The sequence below is a fragment of the Amphibalanus amphitrite genome, unplaced genomic scaffold (assembly GCF_019059575.1).
Source record: "Amphibalanus amphitrite isolate SeventyFive unplaced genomic scaffold, NRLGWU_Aamphi_draft 000382F_arrow, whole genome shotgun sequence".
Lineage (NCBI taxonomy): Eukaryota > Metazoa > Arthropoda > Thecostraca > Balanomorpha > Balanidae > Amphibalanus > Amphibalanus amphitrite.
In genome coordinates this window covers 126604-135436 of record NW_024881876.1, presented here as the reverse complement: position 1 = coordinate 135436, position 8833 = coordinate 126604, and positions in this window count along the sequence as shown.

Here is an 8833-nt window from a genome sequence, read left to right as displayed (position 1 = left end):
CGCCACCGGACGAGTAGGAATCACCTGTCCATAGAGCTGGATTCCCAAGGGAAGGTCGCCGCAGCGGCGGCGGCAAAAGTGCATAGCGACGGTCTTCGTTGTTGAAAAACGAAGACCGTTGTCACGACTCCATCTCTCCAACCGCGTCACTGCAAGCTGCAGCTGTCTGGCCATATGCCGACCGCTTGAAGCGGCAAACCAAATGGCAAAATCATCCACGAAGAGCGATCTACCGATCGAGACCGGCAGATCATCAGCGATGTCATTAATCGCCACTGCAAAGAGAGCCACACTAAGCACACCGCCCTGGGGAACTCCGTTCTCTTGAGTAAAACTGCTCGAAAGACTACTGCCAACTCGGACTTTGAACCGACGACCCGATAAAAAGTTCTTAACCCGCGCCCCGTAGGGCTACCGGCGGACCCTACCACCCGTAGTGGGGGGGCCGTTTCGGCCCCCCCCCTAAGATCTCGGAAAGTTACCGGCCGATTTTCAAAATTCAAACGGCGTTCGATAGCCCCACCCGGGAACTACCTTGTGACCAAATTTCATTGACCTAGGTCAAACCGATGACGTCACAGGTCAGGTCAAAGGTCAGATTTTCACCGTTCACAGGCATTTCAAGAAATGTGTTGTGAAATCGAGTAAATTGGTAATTTATTGAAAACCATCGATGGTACATTGTTCGTCAAACACATACTTTGCTATCTGAGGTCACTGATACCAGGTCAGGTCACAGCGAGGTCAGGTCACCGGGGGTCACATTATGAAAGTGTCGTGTGATACATGTTTTATGGTCTATTTTACATGACAAATGCGATTATGTGGGTTAGGTAGCCTTTGGGGCCAGTCTAGGTCACGTTTTGGTGAAGGTCAGGTCAAGGTCAGGTCAAATTAGGTCAAATTTCAAAGTTGATATTTTTGCATAAAATGGGTATCGATTCGATGCAGCTTGTCACGGGGAGTCCAATGGTGGTCTTTGTTTTGCTCTACGAGGTCTAGAATTGCCAAAAATTGAGTTTGAAAATTTGACGTCATCATTTTTGAACAGTTTTTTCGCTATAACTTGACCAAAAAACGAGGTATCGATCTGAAATTTGGTATGTAGATAGAAGATGGTAGTTACTATCACATATGTTCCGGTTTTTTCGAAAATCAAAAAACTTTTTGGATTTTTCGGCTTATATATCCAAAAAAATGCATTTTTGATTTTTGGGGGTCAAAACTCAAAAATTTCAAAAATCCGAGATAGCAGTTTTGTAGCCCTGTCAATTCTACACCTTTTGTGTCTTGATCATTTTTCTGTATCTTCAAAGCTGTAGGCCTGACAGGTCTTCTCGCGAAGGTCTTTTTTCGGTCGAAAATGACAGAACATGACGTCATTCTGACGTCATTTGTGGCCAACCTATCATAGCCTCTGGAAAAATTTTTGGTCACAATGTGTAAAATCGATGCCCGGAGGGGTCCTGAAAGTTTGGTGGCGATATCTCCAGCCGTTTAGGAGATATCGACCGAAAAGGACGGGGGGGGGCCGTTTCGGCCCCCCCCTACGGGGCGCGGGTTAATAAAGAGGCCCATCCGGCCGCGTATGCCGTACTTGTGTACTTTGGAAAGTATTCTGTGTCGTAACACTGTATCATAGGCCGCCTCAATATCAAAGAACAGTGCTCCAAGGTGCTTCTTTTCAGTAAAACAGGTGCGTATCTCAGTGTCGAGGGCTAAAATGTGGTCAACAGGACTGCGGTGCTTTCTAAAACCGCACTGGGCGTTTGTAAAAACCCCGTGATGTTCCAAAAACCAGCTAAGACGCACATTGACCATCTTCTCCATCAGCTTTGAAAGCGATGATGTGAGAGAGATGGGCCGATAGTGGAGAGGGTCATGTCCCGACTTGCCAGCCTTCAAGATAGGAATGATAGTGGCTTCCCGCCAGGTCTCAGGGAAAGTGCCAGTCTCCCAAAGCGAATTGAAGGTTGCTAGCAGCGCCTCGAGGGCAACTGCGGGGAGATGACGGAGCATGTCGTTGTGGACAGCATCCGGACCTTCTGAGACGCTGCGCAACGAGCTGATGGCAGACGTGAGCTCAGCCATAGAGAAAGGCTCATTGTACATCAAATTTTCAGCTGTGCTGAAGTCCACGGCGGCTGGTGCAGGTCGTGAGGACGGCTCTCCTCGGCAGCGCTGATAGAGTGCACGGCCTATCGTCTCTGCGACGTCTAAAGGGTGGGATATGTCCGTGTTGTTCACTCTTAAAACCGGAAGCGGAACAGAGCTGAACCGGCCTTCAATGCGCTTCATGCGTGCCCATATCTGGGTCGTAGGTGTAAAACGGTTTAAGGAACTCACGTACGTGCGCCATGAAACAGCCTTTGCCTCTTTTAAAACGCGACGGGCAAAAGCCCGCGCTTTCTTAAAAGCGATGAGGTTCTCAGTAGTACTACTCCGGTCAAACTTTCTAAAAGCGCGCTTCCTGGCACGAATCGCATCTCCGCATTCCTTGGTCCACCACGGGACCGGAGGACGACGAGGCTGACTCGACGTCTTGGGTATGCACCCGTTTGCGGAGTCAATGAGTAAACATGTAAAATCATCTGTAGACATCACAGAGGCGTCGGCTCTGGATAAAACCGTGGCCTCTACGGCGGCCTGGAATTCGCCCCAGTCGGCCTTCCGAACATTCCACCTAGGTGGACGGTTGCCTGACACTGGGGACTCCTGGTGCTCCAGCCACACTGGGAAGTGGTCGCTCCCGAGTGGGTCGTCATGGACGGACCAGGTAAAAAGCTGAGCTAGCCGCGGACTGACTAAGCTCAGGTCCAGAGCCGATGTTTGACCGGAGGGTGTTGTAAAATGGGTGCGCTGTCCTGTATTTAAAATACACAGCGCCTCATCGCGGATAAAAGATTCTAAAAGTCGACCACGAGTGCCAGTCGTGTCGCATCCCCACGCCAGGCTATGGGCATTAAAATCGCCGACTACCAGGACCGGAGGTGGAAGCTCATCGACAAGTCGATGCAGCTCAACCACCGGGAGCGCTATACCTGGTGGTAGGTATAAAGAGCACACTGTCAGTTCCCGGTGGTTGAAATCAACTCTGGCGGCCACCGCCTGCAGGGGAGTCTGCAGCGGCACCTGGCGAGCAGGTACGCTGTGGTGAACCGCCAGAAGCACACCTCCATGGGCAATGGTAGGGGTGTCCAGGTCTCTTCTAAAAACAGAGTAGCCCTTGATGGCAAAGGTAACGTTTGGCGCTAGCTTGGTCTCCTGGAGACCTAAAACAAGGGGTGTGCGCCAACGGATAAGAGACTGTAGGTCCTGGTAGTTGGCCCGGAGGCCTCTACAGTTCCACTGTAGAATAAAAGGCGTGGTTAAAAAGGCGCAAAAAGGGCGCGTATAACATGAGGCAAAGGCGCACACAGATACCTGACTGACCACAAAAAAAGGTAAAAAGCACCGAGAGAAATGCACCTGGTAAAAAAGCGCAATAGCGCGAAAAAGATAAAAGGATAAAAGAGGAAATGACTAGACTGAAAGACTAGACTAGGTCCTCTAACTCCGAAGAGGCGCTCCCCCCGTAACGGATACGGGGATGCCCCGAGCCCTCTCGGTGTAGCCTCCCTTCAGCAGAGGCAGATCGGGCGTGGCTCGAGCCCTGCTGGGGCTTTTTCGCCCGGGGGGCGTCACCCTCCGAGGGTGACCAGCTCGGGGGCGTCTGCCGCTTGGCGAGGCGCCCTGGAGCCGCGGAGGCCTGTTGCCGCCCCGACGGGGATGTCGAGGCGGCGGCCTGTGTCCTCGACACAGGCGTCTCTGGCAGCGGCGGTGGTGGCCGCCGCTGCGGAGGTGGAGGAGGCGGCGGGGGACCCATGATGGGCCGAGTCCCCGCCTGAGGGGTCTCCGGGGTGTCAGCGGCGACAGCCGCATTGGCACTCCCGGAGGCGGAGGCGGCAACAGAGGCCTCCTTAGCCTCGATGGCCTTTTGAACGAGGCGAGCCCTCCTCGCCTCTCGTGCCCTCCTCTCCTCCTCTCCCCGCCGCAGAGCCTCCTGCACCGCCGTGGGCGGTCGGGGGCGGGGCGGGGTGGATGGCGCCTTACCCTGCGCCGGGGGGCGCCGACCACCCTGTCGGCGCTGGACGACGGTCCAATCGTCTCCTTCACCGCTCGCAGCTGGAGCGTTTGTTTGTTTGTTAATTGGGGCTTTAGGGCGCGCCGACTACTTAGGTCATTTTGCGCCCATAACGTCGTTTTAATAAAACAAGTGTGTCAAAAGAGAGAACCTTCTAGATACGAAGACTAAAAAGTAAAAGACTCGATATAAAACAGCAAGGTAAGATAAAGCAGCGCAAGAGTGTCGTCCTAGACAACTGACTAGATGTAAGGACTAGAGAGGACTAGTTGGATTTAATGTCAGGTCGAGTAAATCGCTTGGAAGTTGATCGAGCGGATAAAGGAAAAAATATTGCCGGATAAAACCCAGGGTGAGTCGTCACCCAGAAGGTGGCGGATAGTGGTATCCGGAGCGATGCGCCCGAGATAGCGTGTCCGGTTCGGTTCAGCGAGAGGACAAGATAAAAGCACGTGAGAGACAGTGAGAGGCACGGCACACCGACTGCATGTGGGTTGTTCCTCTCCACGGAGGAGATAGCCATGAGTCGCGTACGTATGACCAATACGTAATCTGCAGAGGGCCACTTCCTGGTGCCTGTTGCTTTGGAAGCAAGACTGCCAGGGCTCCAAGGTAGGCTTCACGCTCCGCAGCTTCCCAGATCCTTGGAGATGCCACTCTGCCTGCCAGCTTGACATCGTGAAGGTTTGGATGGCTGGGTAAAAATCACGAGCCGGCAGGGGCAAACGCCGAAGGCATGGAGCCGCGGCCGCGCGTCTCGCGGCCGCGTCGGCGAGCTCATTGCCAGTTATACCCACATGGCTTGGAATCCAGCAAAACTTAATAGTTTTGCCTGACTGCTCCACCGACGTGAGCCGAGATAAAATGTCTTGGACTATCGGATTGTCTGGGTTGAACCTCCGTATAGCCAGCAGGCTGCTGAGAGAATCCGATAAAATGAGGTAAGACAAGTTGTCAGACACCTCGATAAAACACAACGCCTTCTCGATTGCAACGAGCTCGGATGAGAAAACGGAGGCAGAGGAAGGCAATGAAAAAGTGCGCGTGTCGCGACCAGCCACGAAAGCGCAGCCGACGCCGTCCTCCGTTTTCGAGCCGTCCGTAAACACCGAGATAAAACCGTCGTATGACGCAATGTGTTCCAATGCCCGTGCTCGTTGCACACATGGCGGCAGGTCGTCCTTCTTGACCTCAGAGAGCGTGAGGTCTACTTGCGCTGGAGCGTATTTCCATGGCGGAGAGGGCGTACCCCACGTACGTCGCACTTCACTGAACTCTATGTTGACTGTAGAAAAGAGCTCTTTTATGCGCAATCCGAAGGAGACTGATTGTCGCACTCTGTCAAGACGATTAAAATCAGGAGAAAAGACGTACGGATACGTCGGATGTCCTGGGAACTGGCGGAGTTTCAGTGCGTACCTCATCCCCAGCATCTGACGGCGGAGAGATAGTGGCGGTTCGTGTGCCTCGGCGAGGAGGCTGCTCTTGGGCGACGTGCGGAATGCACCTGTGGCAACACGTAGCGCCGCGTGGTGCACGGAGTCAAGAGCCTTTTTACTGGATTCGCTGGCAGAGTCGTAAACAAAGCATGCGTAATCCAGTTTCGATCGGACGATCGACCGATATAAAAGAAGGAGCGTCCTGCGGTCCGCACCATAAGATGTGCGGGCGACACATTTTAAAACGTTCAGGGATTTAAAACATCGTTCCCGAAGCGTTCTAAAATGTTCTCTATACGTCGAAACGACTGTCAAAAAATATTCCAAGAAACTTTGCCACCGGCCGAGTAGGAATCACCTGTCCACGGAGCTTGATTCCCAAGGCTAAGTCGTCGCAGCGGCGGCGGCAAAAGTGCATAGCGACGGTTTTCGTTGTTGAAAAACGTAGGCCGTTGTCGTCGCTCCACCTCTCTAGACGGGTTACAGCGAGCTGCAACTGTCTGGCAACGTGACGGGCGGTCGTGGCAGAAAACCAGATCGCGAAATCATCGACAAATAGCGATCTGCCGATATTTTTAGCGCGGCTCGCGCGGCCGCTCCGCTCGGCCGCCAGTGCCAGTGTCCTTATATGTCAAACGGGTGTTCTGTCGCGTGATGGCCCGAGCCGAGGTCATCCCGCCGGACGGTGCGTCAGTTCGTATTCAGTACTGACTCGAAGACCACCTAACGCCGACCTCCGACCGCCGCCCACCCGATAACAAATTCGCCGTCGCTGCTATGAACCTCTTTCCCTGTACGGTGATCACTGGCGTGGTGGCAGCGTCTCTATCCGTGTCTCCCCTTTATGTTCATTTACGTCAGAAATGGCACAGCGACCCTGGTCGTATTGCGCATTGGAGCGGTTTATTCGGACTCTTCGGACAGGCATCCCAACCATCTTCTGGGCGGACAGTTTGGTCGAAGAACAAAACTGAGGCGATCGAACGGCAAATGGGCCCGAGCATCTGGACAGTGAAATGTGCAGTCAGCGCAGTCCCAGTCAGTGCAGCGCTCATGCAGCTACTCATCGGCGACAGCTTCGCCTTCTGGGCGGCGCAGCGCTGCGCTCTCGGACCAACGGCGGGCCATCACCGGCTACCTCCGACTGGTGAGGGAGCACCTAACACCCCTCCTGATGGCCTCCTGTGAGGAGCTGTGGGACCTGGACATCCTGCTGGAGGGCGGGACGGAGCCGCTCTCAGAGCGCCAGCTGCGGCTCCGTCTGGGACGGCTGCTGCTCCGGCTGGCTGTGTTTGAAGGCATCCGTTTCCGCCCCGAGGCTCCCTGCTGGGCGAGCTGGTGGAGTTACGCCATCCCCCGCCTGGCCCGCGCGTCCCCCGCCTGCTCCAGTGGTACCACCACATGTACTCGGGGACACACCAACAGCAGTGCTACCTGTACATGGCCTGGAGCGAAATGCAGCTGAGGATCCTGCTTCGGACCAAGAGGAAGAACTATTTGCGGCAGTGGCGCAGCCAGGGGGGGGTCAGAGGGTCAGCTGACCCCCCCGAAATTTCTGTCAGGGGCCCGCTCGAGAGAGAGAGAGAGAGAGAGAGAGAGAGAGAGAGAGAGAGAGAGAGAGAGAGAGAGAGAGAGAGAGGGGGGGGGAGAGAGGTCCTAATCTAATCGGACGAGCCCGCTTCGAGAAATGCCTACTGGGACACCACGGGTGAGGGGTCGGTCTAGGGCCCCAGGTGGACGGGGCCCGGGCCCCGGGTGGATGGGCCCGGGCCTCCCGTGGATGTGTCCGGGCCCCCGGGTGGATAGGGCCCGGGCCCCCGGTGGATGGGGTCCGGGCCCGGGAGAACGGGCCCCGAGCCCCCGGGAGAACAGGCCTGGGCTCCCCCGGGTGGATGGGGCCCGGGGCCCCCGGGAGAACGGGCCCGGGCCCCCTGGGTGGATGGGCCCGAGCCCCCGGGTGGATGGGGCCCGGGCCCCGGGAGAACGGGTCTGGGTCCCCTGGGTGGATGGGGCCCGGCCCTGCGGGTGGATGAGGCCCGGGCCCCGGGAGAACGGGTCTGGGCCCCCTGGGTGGATGGGGCCCCCGGGAGAACGGGTCCGGGCCCCCGGGTGGATGGGGCCCGGGAGAACGGGCCCGGGCCCCCGCCAGATGGGTCCGGGGCTCCGGGTCCCCGGGAGAACGGGCCCCGAGCCCCCGAGAGAACGGGTCCGGGCCCCCCGGGTGGATGGGGCCCGGGCCCCCGGGAGAATGGGCCCGAGCCCCCTGGGAGGATGGGGCCCGGCCCTCGGGAGAACGGGCCCGGGCCCTTGGGAGAACAGGCCCGGGCCCCCTGGGTGGATGGGACTCGGGGCCCCGGGTGGACGGGGCCCGGGCCCCCGGTGGATGGGTCCGGCCCCGGAGCACCGGGTGGACGGGGCCCGGAGCCCAGGTGGACGTGACCCGGGCCCCCGTGTGGATAGGGCACGGGCCCCCGTGTGGATAGGGCTCGGGGCCCCGTGTGGATAGGGCCCGGGCCCCCGGGTGAATGGGGCCCGCATAGGGTGACCCGCTTGCTCTGCAACGCGAATAAGGGGTATTTTTTATGGTGGGCGTTTGGTTGGTCGTGTCCGTGGGTTATGTATCCATTTCGGTCGATTGCTTTTTGACAGCTAAGCATTTTGGTTTGGGAAAAAATATCCATCGCATCGAGGTGCTCGTATCTGATAACCATGCGTTCTACTACATAGAACATGCCAAGTGTATTATAACATAGGTTGACGTAGGTTATTCAAAAATGAAAGCCATTGATGAATTACTATGTAGAGGTTTGAAACATTTATACCTATTTGTAAGAATATTGTTGCTACTTGCTCGTCATGCAAAAGCGATGATTGGATATTGGACAAAGTTGAATGTTATTTCCAACTATGCGATTTTCAATTGTCAAACGTACCAGGTTGTGCAGCAATACCCGTGTAATTAAGTAAGTCATGAACAAATACCATTTTCTCCAGCGATTTGTTCCACCTTGTTTTTGATCAATTAGCTTTTCGCAATATCCATGAGAGGCGGTACATTTCTCTTGCCAACAGGTGGTGTTTGAACCCGGCACCCGCTCCGTCTGACAGTCACCCGAAAATAGCATTAAGTCCAAAATACGTCCGAAACGTCAATTTTTCAAGCATAAGTGCCCTCATGGGTGCACGTGGCGCGTGCCATCCCTGCACCGCTCACCATTCGATAGCCCGTTCGATTCTCATACACGATACTGTGTTTCCCATGCCGATCGGA